The sequence below is a fragment of the Lissotriton helveticus genome, chromosome 2_1 (genome assembly GCF_964261635.1).
Source record: "Lissotriton helveticus chromosome 2_1, aLisHel1.1, whole genome shotgun sequence".
NCBI lineage: Eukaryota > Metazoa > Chordata > Amphibia > Caudata > Salamandridae > Lissotriton > Lissotriton helveticus.
Genome location: NC_136059.1, coordinates 1,045,616,131 through 1,045,630,816, shown reverse-complemented (window position 1 = coordinate 1,045,630,816; position 14,686 = coordinate 1,045,616,131).

The following is a 14,686-nucleotide window of genomic DNA, read 5'->3' as shown; positions in this document are numbered from 1 at the left end:
ACTACCCTTTGAGGTCTTCACACGTGCAGTTAGCAGGGAGGACTGTACTATGGGCCAAGCCATCCCATTGTTGTACATGCTTGAGCAACAGGTGAAGGAGGTCTGTCAAACATACGAAAGTGACGAACAAAAAGTTGAGGCATATACCTTGGCCAAGGGCTTAGCCAACCGCTTATCTCTAAACGCAAGGCTTCAAATGATTGTGTCAGGTGAACATTACATAACTGCAACAATGTTGGATCCACGGTACAAATTATTTGTCAGCAGTAGCGCAGTAATTCCTTTTTCAGATGAGGATGTTGCCAAGTACAAAACTTCCATAGCTGCGGAAGCTAATGATTTAGAAACTGAACGGCTGTTACTTAAAGGTCTGCCAGTGCCAGCCCAGGCCAGTCCAAGTACTCCTGATGCAAGTTCTTCACAGCATGAGAGCAGTGCGTCTGCTTTCCAGCAGGCACCAACAGTACCAAAAGCAGCACCTACATGATCTGATTCAGCAGACCCAACCAAAAGCATAACTGCTTTTTTTCTACAGAAAGGGATGGGTAAGTCCGTTGCTGTTGGAAAGGGGAAAGAGGACCAGCAAAGCCGAGCCCCAATGAACACTGAGCGGATGGTTCAGGCCTATCTGGATGACACAACAGAGGTGTTCATGGAGCAAAGCCCATTGGTCTATTGGTATGAAAGAAGGAGACAGTGGCCAGTGCTGAGCAGGCTGGCGATAAAGTATCTGGCTTGTCCTGTAGCCAGTGTCTCTTCTGAGCGGGTTTTCAGTGCTGCTGGTGCCATTGTGACATCGAAAAGGACTAGTCTCTCCCCCAAAAGCGTGAAGAGGCTGACAATGATAAAAATGAATCAACGCTTCATACCACCAGACTATAAAGTACGTGAATCAGAGCAGGATGAAGAAAGCGAGTCCGAAGACCTCTTCACTACTGGGTTACATGACCTACTTCTGTCCGAACGCACAGAGTTTGAGGACGAGCTCCTCTTCCCTGACAACTAGGCTTTTAAATTGTTACTTTCTCCCTTCCTTTATTTGTGTTATTTTCTTATTAACAATGGCTTTCTGGTGCTAAACTGCAAAACCACAACCAAATCCATCCCCACCACTGATTCTTTTTATGTACCTACTGGAGTTGCACGCCTGTGCATTTATTTTCACTGTATCTTTTTATTTACCTACTGGAGTTGCACGCCTGTGCATTTGTTGACTGCAGCACTCCTCAGAGTCTTGCTCCATCTTCTTGCCTCCCACTCAAGTCAATACAATTCCATCTTGCCAGCCATGCATTGGATGTTGTATGTAGATGGAGTATAGTACAATAATGTAGCCTCTAACAGTCCCTCCATAACAAGTGAACCGTACAGTCATGACTACAGCCATCCTCTATATCATTTGAAATCTGCAACTCATCACTGTCTTACTCTTAAGGCTACCACCTCTGTCTGCAGGCATTCATAGACGACTCTTCAGTGTCATTGAGCAGGCATCCACAACTGAAGTCAACTTGTTGTGACTCGTCATTATTTTTAAAAGGCTCGGCAGCATCTGTGATCAATCATCTGATAGTGAAAGACAAGAGCAAGATAGGTATATTAAATGAATGATGCAATGCATTGCATAGGATGTTTAGCTGACTCTGAGCAAATGTGCATGGAATTTAAGTATCCTAGTAAGTTCAGACTCACGTGATGGGCAATTTTTCCATGTTATTTAATAATATAAATTATTTACGCACTTGTGATCCTACTACTACAGGTGCAGTCAGGACTTAATTTATCATTCGTAGTCACTCACTACAGAGTAGACTGAGTTGCTGGTGCAGTTGGACTAGACGTGCCAGACCTGATATTGATGGTGACACCACACATATCATTGCACGCTGTCAGGCAGTTGGATCTGCGCTGATTGATGTACGATGTTTCTTGGAGTGGAATACAAGGTAAATACAAATAAGAGGCACAGCACAGTATACCCAGGCTACTTCATGTGTGTGCACTGTGCAGTGGTACAGTGGTGACTGAGAATGACGCATTGATTTTGTTGATTAATTTTGAAAACGCTAGGTTGCTTTTTTAATTTTTATGCCCCTTTCTCTGGCTCAGTCAAATTGTTAGGTAAATGCAGTTTGTGTTACTGGCGACCCTGTGTCGTGGGTCTGTTCTGTGCTGGCTCCTATCTTTTCTTGTACTTCTAGATTAATAATGATGTGCAACTAGTAGACTTATACATAACATATTGTATCGAAGCCGCCTCAGTCTGAAAGTCCTCTCTTTACGACTACTCCGCTTGTATTATTTTTTTGATCTGCACTGTATTTCAAATACACTTTGTTTAGGTCATTCACATTCTTTTGTATTTGCCTTTTCTTTTTCAATCCACACAGGCTGGACGTTTTTCACCCACTGCTATTATACTATGAGCGTCTACTCACCATTACCACTAATCATCATCATCAAGCAATTGGATGGCGGGAAACAAAGAATGATATTCTGCGTATCCTGGTTCTACGTTTATTCCTTACATTCATTGGCTAGTGGATCAAATTCAACATCATAAATCATCAACTTCATTGTTTTGCTTTTGTTGTCTACATGCGTACTGTTTTTATTTCTCAAACCTTTCCGCAAACCCCCGTACCCATCCATTCAACAAACCCTAACCCTCTTCCCCCGGGCTGCGTGGTTTCATTGAGGTGCGATGTTTGTTACATTAAATATACACCAACAATTTGATCACGCGCTTGCTGGGGCAGATGTGGTGAAAGCAACAATAGTGTCATTTCAACAAGGCATGGCCGGGATCTTCTTCTGCTTCCCAACTCAAGCTCTGTGTATAATGCCAATTAATTTACCATTACCATCAAACAACGAATACGTAATGAATTGGCGTCATTGTTTGTGTTTAAGTTTACAGCATTATGATTTAGAAAAGTTTGACGTTGACGTGAGTACTACAACTACAGTTGAACTTCTTATCTTCTCTTGCACTTACTTTCCAGTCCCCAAAACCATTGTTTTGTTTCAGTTTAGCAGTTGCAAAATTGTATTGGGTCAGTCGTGTAATGTACTGTACTTAATACTTATACTACCCCCACATTGTCTATCACGAAAATGACTGCCTCTTTCTTTTTGTCTCAAAATGCTACTGGCAGGGTCTGTCTACTACTACTATCACAGAAGTTCAGAACAACAGATTCTTATCCATTGTCTTGGGAAACAAATGCAGCCCACTTCATCATCAGCAATCACAGGTAAGATAAGTTTGCTGTGAGGTATAACGCAAGACAGACTGGTAGTTCTTCTAATACTACAAATATAACTCGGTGGGGGTTTACCGCATCTACCTGTCTGCATGTTAAAGATGTGGACAATATATTTTTTAATTCGAAAGCACTGTCCCCTGACCTGCATGGCCAATTAAACGTTTTGATGTTGCACAACGTACATTGTTTTTGAATACATTGAAAATAAAGATCATTTGAAGATTAACAACATCCTGTCAATGCAAAACGTCCTTTTTTCTTGCTTATTAATAGCATTGGAATTTTTTCATTGTCTTTTGTGGTGCACCTTTGCAGTTGTTTAACATGTTGCACAACGTACATTATTTGGTGAAACAGTCCCCCCTCCACCCCCCCAACAAACACAAATGAACTTCAAATGTTTTCTTTTGAAAATAACTTTGTCTCATTTTTATTTTAACATAACATAAAGAAAGATGATAGAAAAATAAAATATATATCAAATCTTACCCCAGGCCCACAGCTGTCCCTACCCTCCCCTAACCCCAACCAAATTTCAAAGTTAAATGTAAACCCCAACACCCAAATCCCACCCACCAACAAAAGGGGCAAACAACAGGGTCCATTTCAAAGCCGGCGGGCTTTCAGGTGTTTGTCCACCATGATCTTGACACGCTCCTCTATTCCATCCTCAAGGCTCGCTACCCGGCGGAGAATCTTTTCTTGAAATTCCCGGCACCTACATTTGCACGCATGTTGTGGGAGGGCCGCCGATGATGTAACAATTCGGCGGCGGGCGGCTGCCTGACCACGGCGACGTAGTCCTGCAGGCTTGGGGGCCGGGGCATTGGAAGAGGCAGCAGCTGCTGCCGCCGCCTCCTCCTCCTCGTCCTCGGCCTGATCCACCAGCCGGCGGTAGGCCTCTACGATGGCCTGCAGTTTCCGCTGCCGGGCCCGGACTGCCAACTCCTTCCTTGTTGGTTTGGAAGGAGTAACTATAAAGAAAGAAACAGAATTGTTGTAATCCAAAATCCCCGCAAATCAAGAACACATCATTGATTCAACACATAGTGGCACAGTAGCACTAGCAAGCAAGCTGAGTACAAAAAATTGTGTTGCATCTATCTTGAACATTCTACGGCCTATATAATTAATTTGTTGGACTTTTTGGCACGGCATTATGCCTGCCCTAGTAGCATGGGTGTACTTCAACGGTCACACACATTAGAACGAACACCTGTGTTTTTCATATCTCGTTTTATATTATATACTCTGATTCCGGGAAGGCGGGAACAGTCTCAAACTAACATTAATTAACAGGGGGCAGCTAGTAGTACATGTCTAGTAGAGACTATCATTCTTTATATCGCGCAACAAACCTTATTTGGTTTGTGTTTCACCAGCAACGACCCATGCATCCAGTCGTCCCCTCCTTCCCTTGCCTTTGGGTTTGACCAAAACACCGCTGCTGCTGAGACTATCCACTAACCACCGATATAGGGTGTGTCTCCCAACCACGCTGGCAGCTGTGTTTTCCCCTTTCCATGCTTCAACAACAACCCATGCATCCGACTGCTATCAGCCACCTGCATTACTGTAGTGGTAATGCTAAGCATGGTAATGACAAGTAAAGGTAACATCATATGTTGTCCAGTAGAGTACAGTGAGGACGTTTTCCCCTCCCACCAAGTAATGCGGATCACTATTGAATGTAACTTACCATCGCCCACCGCTGTTGGCTCCCCCCCACTGCTGCTGGTGCTGGTGTAGGTGCCTCTGATCCTCCTGTCCCCGCCGGGATCGCTGACGCTGCGCCGCTGTCCCCGTCGGCACTGGTGGATGGTACGGGTTCTGCACCTATAAAAATAAGTTCACCTTTTTAGATGGATACACAGCCCCCATTGTACTTGTTCACCAAGAATGGAGTTCTTCAAAACAGTTAAGTACAACGTACGTAATCAGTAGGAGTCCACATTGCATAGTACAGCAGAGTCACTACACATATTAGCATTCATTGTTATGGTATGGTACCCAAGCTCATCTCATCTGTACTGCTACTCTAGTCCTTGGAAATTTGAAGTGAACTATGTAACCTTTGTACATCAATGTCTCCAGTTTTGCGCATGCTACCTCGCAGCTTGTTGCGCAGTACGAGAAGACGCCTTTGAGGCAACATGATTGTTCAATGCATACACCTGAAGAGGTTGGAAAATAAAAGGGCCCGTATTTAAGTTTTCTATGTGGATTGTGGAATAGAGTTTGCTTACAGGTTACAACTTCTTTTTAGCATGGCTGCATAAAACTGGCCTAAATGTATTTCATACTGTCTAACGTGCACCACTTTTGTCATTAATTTTCGGCAGATGAGAAGATTTCCTTCTACGAAGCTGACATTTCCAGAGCTTACCAAAAAGAGGCATATGTAACCAGTATACGTTGAATGGTGAGGGGTCTCCGACATTTCCCACATTTCCCTATCGTGCACTAGTAGCTGTACAAATGTTGATTACTTTATTCTGCCTTTTTTAACTCTGGATTTTTTCTGGTGGGCCCCTCGACGTATTTCACGGAACAACTTAAAAACATTGATGTTACTTACTTACTTCTAACAAAATAAAGCTTTTGAAGTACCACTTTGACTCTGAACTGAAGTTTATTTTCAGTGTCTGTTGTCTTGTAGACTCACACGAGTGAGTGAGCAAAAGGGGGTTTCTTAGGTTATGGTTTGTGTAATAAAAGCATTGGGCATCTTGGTATTGGGGTTCAGGAGTGTGATAATTGAATAATTGACCAATGACTGAGCCCATATAGGTTGTCGTTCAGTGAATTGTGGGTTCCTCAGAGTTCTGTGACTGAGGTGTAAGTAAGGTCCAACCTGCCTATCAGCACCAACATCCAATTTTCTGGTGCATACATAGTTATGTAATATGTATATGACTCCATAGAAGATAGAATACCCACAAGACTAGTAGTGGTATACTAACGTTTACAAAATACTAGACAAACATCTGGATGCATACTTGGTTGGTGTCAATTGCCAAAGCAGAGACATTACAGAGGAAAAAACCTAAGACAGGAGTGGACCCTGTGCCTACAGCTATTCTAATTTTTTTTTATCACATATTTATGGAAAAGATTAATACCTTTACTAAAGAGTCAAAATTTCTTTAGGAAGTAAATGTAATTAATCGGTTGAAAAAAAAAAGCTCCGTTACAAAGTTAGGGAAATATCATTGTTCCAAAAGAAAGCACTGTTGGACTTACTGGGGACAGCAGCAGGATCCTCAGTAGAGGAGCTCTGTGCCTGTGGTGGTTCACCTGCTGACTCGGTCCCAGCATTCTGCTTGCCCCTGGGTTCTGTGGTTCATGTAAGAAATAATAAACAAAGAGAAAAACATTGAGTGCTGTGAAACATAGACATCATTTCAAAAACCACTGCTAGAACATTAAAAGAAACAAACATTGATCTACCAAATGACTACTGCCTTGCAGGATTCACTGACTGTATACTTGTAGAAAACAAATCAAATGTTCCATAAACATTCTGATTGCAGATTACTAAGTAACACAGAGGCAGTAACACCTGAACAACACCACCGATTCAAGAGATTCAAGAATGGGGTAATCAATTATCTGTGAGTAGTCATTTCTTTTTCATTTTTGCCAGCAAAATGCATAGATCACAAGGAGGTTACATGCAGAAATTTTGTGCATACACGAAATTGTACGTTAGTTGCATCATATTTTGTTCTGCTACTGACTGAATGCTACTGCTGCCAAGCCTACCACTCATTAAGCAAACTACATCAGTTCTATGGAGGGCTGAGGCAGGGGTGGCTCTAGGCTCATGGTGGTCCTCCTGGGCAGGGAGCGTAGGTAGGGGGCCCCGGAAAAGGAGGTCGGGGCGGAGGATGGAGGACAGTGAAGAGGGGGAGTCAGGGTGTTTGGAAGTGGAACAGAGCCGGAGGCAACAAATCCCTGCCAGGGGCCGCCACGCAAATATGTATCCATCCTCAGAGGATTATTAAATTAAGGATATATTGGTGCGGTGGCCCCTGAAGTTTGGTGGCCCTGTGCAGTTGCACAGCTTGCACATGCCTAAAGCCGGCCCTGGCTGAGGTAAGAAGAACAAAGTAACTTCAGCATTCATTGCCAGAGGAGGATTCATGCAGAAGAGAAGGCCGTGAAAAAAATGCTACAATATGCAAACTACGTACAATTATCCATCCACCGCTATTTCACTGACGGACAAAGAAAGGACAAGACTCTATTAATAGCATTAACTAACTTCAGTTCTCTACAATAAAGAAAATCTCACATCAATAAACAGCAACAGCTAGCGCCAAGTTGAAACAACACGCAAGAGTCAGTGAAGAAGAACAGTGTCATACAATTACAGTAGATATACCGGAATACATCGGAAATGTAACTAGGAGCAACAGTCATCGCGTTACTTATTCAGCCAATATTTACAAAGATACAATAACAATATTTATACTACTATATATATATATATATATATATATATATATATATATATATATATAACTATATATATATATATATATATATATATATATATATATATACACACACACTTTTTTTGGGGTAGCCACTCACCAAGACCCACAACCTCGACACCAAGCAGGTCCAACAGGTCCTGCTCCCGGTCCAAAATGTCGGCCCAGCGGTGGGACAGCTGATGGTGGGTACGCCGGATACCGGAGCAGCGGAAGACTGCCCGGCGCACCTTCGCCCACCGCCGGAGACGCTCTTTAATACGCCGGTAGCCGGAGCCGGGCCTGCCGCCTGCTGCCAAGGTCAAGGGGAGGTGGCGCTGGATAAAAAAGACCAGGGCAGCCACCTCCTCCTCCCCAAAAAGTTGGCGGGCCGTCACTCCTGCGGGGCGCATTCTGCCGCAAGGCAGCCGTTTTTTTTGGGCACAGCCGCCTTGCCCTTTGAGCCGCCGATGCTGCTGGCACCCTTCACCATGGTTCTGGGTGGAGGGGAGAAGAAAAGTTGAAGACAAAAAGGTAGGGGAAGGAAGAAGCAAGGTAAAAGAAGGAAGTAATATAAAACAAGAGAAAAGTTGCAAAAAAGTTGTAAAAGTAGAAATAAAATGAAAACTATAAACCTAGGCACAGAGAGAGATAGGTAATAACTAAAGAAAGTTTGAAAAAGTGAGTGAAAAGACCAGGTTTGCAGAGATAGGAGTTAGATGCTAAAGTAGGCCCAAAACCATAGCCAGAGTGTGAAATCCAAGATGGCTCCGCCCGTCGCGACCGCCTGGGTAGGTTGGCGCGATATTTGACGCGATCACGCACTTTTGTAGTGCGAACGAGAAGATGAGTTCCCGAACATGTCTTACACAACGCGAACACGTTACTAGTGACCCGGAACAGGAAATAAGGGAACGCAAGCGGGCGGGACAAACCTCTTGGGTAACTTAGCGCGCTAGCTATCTCGAGCATGCAGGCAGCGCCCCGAACACGCGCACCGCGCTCCCGAAGATGAAAAACGGCACGCGAACGGGTCTAGCAAGCAACTACGCATGTCCGCGGAGCTACGCGTAGGTCGCGGAGTGCAAGTGCGTCTTCGCGTAGCTCCGCGGAGTGCGGCTCCGCGAACTACACCCAGGGTTAGTACTAGGGCAAGTATAATGCCGGAAAAACTTCAACAAATGTTACAGGCTGGGGAAGCAGGGGGATAGATTAGATAGATACTAAAAGTTGCCACCAATTGTATGTACTGCGCTTGGTAGTGCTACTAGTACTATGCCACTATGTGTTGAATTAATTTTGAAGAGTTTCAGTTACAATTCTGTTTCTTTTTTTATAGATACTCATACTCCTTCCCAAAGACCATCACGGAAGGAGTTGGCAGCCAGGGCCCGGCAAAGGAAACGGCAGGCCATTGTGGATGAGTACCGCCGGCTGGTGGCTGAGGCCGAGGAGGAGGAGGAAGAGGCGGCGGCAGAAGCTGCTGCCTCTTCCACTGCCCCAGGCCCCAGGCCCCAGCCAGGCACCACCTGCAGGAGTACGGCGCCGTGGTCAGGCAGCGGCTCACCACCGGCATTTCACAACATCTGCCGCCCCCCCACATCATGGATGCAAATGTAGGTGCCGTGCATTTCGGCAACAACTTCTCCTCCAGGTGGCCAAGCTGGAGGACCAATTAGAGGAGCGCGTCAAAATAATAGTGGACAAACACCTCAAAGCCCGCCGATTGTAATGGACCCTGTTCATTTGCCCCTTTTTTAATACTTTTGTTGGTGGGTGGGAATTGGGTGTTGGGGTTATTTTTGTGGGACATACTTTAGACTTGGATATTGGTTGGGGTTAGGGTGGGGATGGGGGTGGGATAGGACTAGGAGGGTATTTTTTTTATGTACATGAATAAATGTTATTCATTTTCAACATTGTTTTGTTGTGGGGTTACTGTTGTACGCCACAAGGTTTACTCTAGATGCAGGGCAGCGGCCAGTGTTTGATTTAAATAATGTATTAATTGACCACATGCGTAACATGCAAACAGATTGATGCGGTACCCCTCACTGAGTTATATTTGTCCTATTAGTACTAACAGTCTCTCATCCATTACACCTCCAAGCAAACTTCTCTTCTTACCTGTGATTGATGATGATTACGTTTGGCACCGCAAGGGCTGCATGGTTTCCCAAGACAACGGAGAATATGCCGTGGTTGTGTGATGGTAGTATTAGACTAGACACTGGCACTAGCACTGGCAAACAAAAACAAAGAGACAGTAATTTGCCTGAGAGAGAATGTGGGAGAAGTAGAACAATACAGTACATAAGACTGACAAATAAATACAAACAATATTGCAACTGCTAAACTCAAAGAAATCAATGGTGTCAGGGACTGCCAAGTACAAGAAGATAACTTAAGTTGTGTTGAAGGAGTCAGTAAAACACAATCCAATTCGTAAACTTAAATGCTGTAAAATTAAGTTCAAACAATGCCAACAATTATTTAGATTTATTCGTTGGGTCACTTTGGGAAATTAATTGCCTTGTACACTAGTACATACAGTGAGCTTGGGTGGGCAAGCAGAAGAAGAGCCTCGCCCTGCCTCGTTGACATTTGATTTCATTAGTGTTGCTTTCACCACATCTGCCCCAGCAAGAGTGTGATCAATTGTTGGTGTAGATTTAATGCAGTAACATCTCACCTCAATATAAAACCACACAGCCCGGGGGAAGAGGGTTAGGGTTTGATGAAAGGATGGGAACGGGGGTTTGGGGAAAGTTTTGACAAAGAAAAACAGTACGCATGGAGACAACAAAAGCAAAACAATGAAGACGATGATTTGTGGGCCCCCAGGGACTCCGGGGGGTGGGGGTACACATGGGGGGGTACCCCCTCCCTTTCAATGAACAATGTGGCTGGCACCGCGGGGTGCCTGTCTCGTTGTGCGTTGAAACGCACAACCTGCCTCTGTGGCATTGCGGCGGGCGGTGCTCTCTGCACCGCCCGCAGCAATGTTGCAGATGCTCCATGCACCCGCCAGTGTGGCGGGCACATTATAATCTGGAGTGCGGGACCACCTCACCCTCAGCAGGGGGTCCCGTTTCCCGAGGGTATAGCGGGCGGACTAATGGGGCCCTTAGTGTTCAGATCTTTCCCTCAGTTAATGTAGTTTGGAGTGGGTATATTAAATTACATACGTTTACAGTCCAGCACCTTCTGTGTTTTAATGTAGTTTGGAATAGGAATAGTATATTTTATATGTTTTGTGTCCAGCACTTTACCTCATTTTACCTCCAGCACCTTCCCTGAGTTATTGTAGTTTGGAGTGGGAATAGTATATTTATTATGTTTATTGTCCAGCACCTTCCCTGAGTTAATATAGTGGACCTTAAGTTTTTTATATGTTTAGTGAGCAGTGCTTGCTCTGAGTTAGTGTAGTTTGGGATGAGAATAGTAAAGTATTTTTTTTATTTTACAAATGCTGGCATATAATAGTATGTAATATTTGTTTATTAACATTTCAATTTATGACAGCTACTATATGTAAGACAATCAATTTACTGCAAATATAGTATAAGGAAAATAACAAAGAAAGTAAATAAATAACAATATTTTTTTATTTCTTCATTTTTATTGAAAGATTCAAGCAAAGAAATTAAGGGATTTTTTATTTTATTTGCAATCTTTTATATATATTGTTATAAAGAAAATAATAATACGCTTTTTATTGTTGTATATGTCACATATTTAGTAAATATTTAAATATAAAAAATACAAATTTTAAGCATAGTAAGTATAAAACAATTTTAGGTTTTACATAATGTAGCAGTTGGAAAATATGTATATTTTTTACAAACATAAGATGCAGTTATTCAATGTTTTTAATACATTTATTTAATATATATTTATTTTGTAACAGTTATACAATTTCTTTTATATTGTCAATATGTATTACATAATTATACACAGTTTACATTATTGTTAATATATATTTTGTAAACATGTTTTCGTTGTTTTTTTAAAACATTTTATCCACATAATTGACACTAAATAATATTATATTTTGTATAATATTATTTAATTTGTATCACAAAATAATATTATCAAGTTAAGGAACGAGTTTGTAAAAGAAAAATATATTTTCAGCATTAATACAATTTTTCCCCATTTTTGACAATCAGTAAAAAAATTGTTCTTATTATAAGTTCTTACATTTTTTTTAATGTATAATAAAAAATATTATCTGTGTTGTAATATTTAATATTATGCATTGTACAATTTTTAACACAATACAAAAAATATTGTTCACATTAATGATATTCATTATTATTTTTGATACAATTGTTTGTTTAACATTTCCAATTTACATTGTATTTAATGTGGAAAAGTATTTTTTTGGTTCAATTAGGCGTGCATTTTTTTAAACTATGGGGCCCATTACGATGGGGGAAGGACAAAGTCCGCCTGCACCCGTAACAGCGAACAGGACTGACTGCCAGAGGTGCGGCCGTCCCACTGCGCTCATTAGGATGCGTCCGCCACCCTGGCAGTGGCATCCCGCAAATTTAACATTGTGGCTGGCGGTGCTGTAAGCAGCACCTGTCACAAGGTTAAATGTGAATGTTGTGCATTCAATGCACAACATGACAGGCACTGCGCCATGCCTGCCACCTTGTGAATGCCAATGTAGGGGGTACCATAGGTACCCCCAAGTGCAGCCCCCACCCCTCCACGCCCTCCAGTTCCACCTGGCAGGCAATCAGAACGATTGCCTGCCAGCAGAATTGCGGCGGGTGGTCTTTCCGTCCGCCGCTGTAACCCCTGCCATTTTAATATGGAGGGGGGAAATGGAGGGCAGGCGGGGAATGATGTCAGGCGGATCGCCACCGCCAGTTGGGAGGTGGCGATCCGCCTGACATCATAATGGACCCCAAAGTTCTATTTTCTAGGCCATTGGTGTTGTTTTTTGCTCATTTCTGAAGGGAGAAGCTCGCAATTGGAAACTGCGTCACATCGGTTAAGGTAAGTTTAATTACTTTTAGACTTTATTTAGGAGTAGGGCATAGTTAGTTAGGTAGTTTATAGTGTATATGAGGTTTGTATTTTATGTTTGTTGTGAGGTTTTGTTTGTAGTTTAGCATATGTGTACTACTGTTAATGCGTTGTTAGTTTACTGTTATATTTTGATATATATATTGAATTATCTTTAGAGTACTGTGTTAACTAATTATTAGTATGTTTGTATGTGTTTTGAAAAAATATTACTGCATATTTCTGTGAAAGGGATTGTGTTTTTTTCTCCACAGGTTTTCTCTGTTTCCGATTTTGCGTTAGGAGAAGGATGGTTTTTTTTTTGTAAAGGAAATGTGTATTAGTTTCTAGTAAACTAATATTTATATTACATTTCCTTTCTTTTTCTGGTTTTCCTGGAGAGTTTCTTTTTTTTCTGTTTTTTCTGGTTCTACACTATGGATATTTGGTCGGTGGAGTTTTTTTTTTACACAGTTGTATTTTTAAATTTTTTTGGGGGTGTTTTAACTAAGTTTTGGAATATCTATTTGTTTAGATTTTTTTGGGCTGACCGGATGATATTCTTCAGATACAAAAACATAAGTTTTTTAAAATTATTTACAGCGGGAGGGAAATGCTATTTATATAATTGTTACTGATATTTTTTAACATATAAACTCTATTATGTCAAATATTTTTATTAAAAGGGCAAAATTATTTGACATTATATTTATATTTTAGATGTTAGAAAATAGAAATGTTTATTTAAGAGCTTAGATTACAATTCAGATTTTTCCATGTTTATGTGTCAATGTTTTAAAGTAGGGATTTTGCTATTGTTTCTAAATATTTTAGCCCTTTGGGGGTCAATTCAGATTCAGGAAAAAATGCCTTCCTAATGCTTTTCGCAGGTTTACCAGACAACCGAATCGTATCAAATTCTGACCGAATCGTCAGGTCCAATTCGTGCTCTATGTCAGTACCTAACAGGCTCAGGAAACACGGAGTACACCTCGTACGGAGGCTCTGGATATCAAGTACGATGCGTATTGAAAATGCGTCGTATAGGGCTCTGCTTCCTGCAAGTCTCAGCATTCGGACGAGGTGTATTGATGCTCTGAATCGCACCAGAACACGAAAAACGGGCACGAGACGGTGCAGCATACGTTACTAATGTGCTGTTTTAATACTGGACTAAGTAGCATAGTTCGCGGACTAGTCTGTCGTTTCTGTTGCCTCGGGTTGTCCCTGGGCTATCTCAATGTTTCCATGTACAAGTCTGACACGACAGGCTCTGTTCCTACCGAATCGTACGCAGAGTTTATCACCTGACTGAATTGTTAGGAACTTTTACACTTTGCATCGTACTTGCACATTCGGAGGAGTGTGTATGATTCAGTCGGAAAAAATAACGGGGCTGTGTCGGGTAAAACTATTTTCTTCCCGTATCGAAATCGACCCCTTAGTGTTTAAGTAGAGTCTTACTTTATATTGTAAATACTCGTACATTGTTTTAGTTTGTTTAGTTACTTTTGGACATAGTTGTGTCACAGATTGTTCTACTCTTAGGGCCCGATTACGATGCGGTTTGGAAAGCATTCCCACCTAGGGCCTGATTACGATGAGGTTAGGAAGGCCACCTAACGGCATTTGCTCCTTCCGAATCAGATCGGGAACGTGTCTTCCAGACCGAGGGCCCGCTTACGATACGGTTATGAACATAGACTCCCATTGAAGTCAAGGGGAGTCCAACCAAATCGTATCTGGAAGTATGAGGATGCACTGTACTCGGTCGGTCGGACACTCCCAATCCGAGTGGGTCGGAAACCATTTCCAAACCGATTCAGTCTGGAAGATTTCCTAACCGCATAAAAATCAGGCCCTTAGTTTTTCGTAGTTTCTTCTTTTTTGGATTGATTCTAGTAATTTATGTAGGGT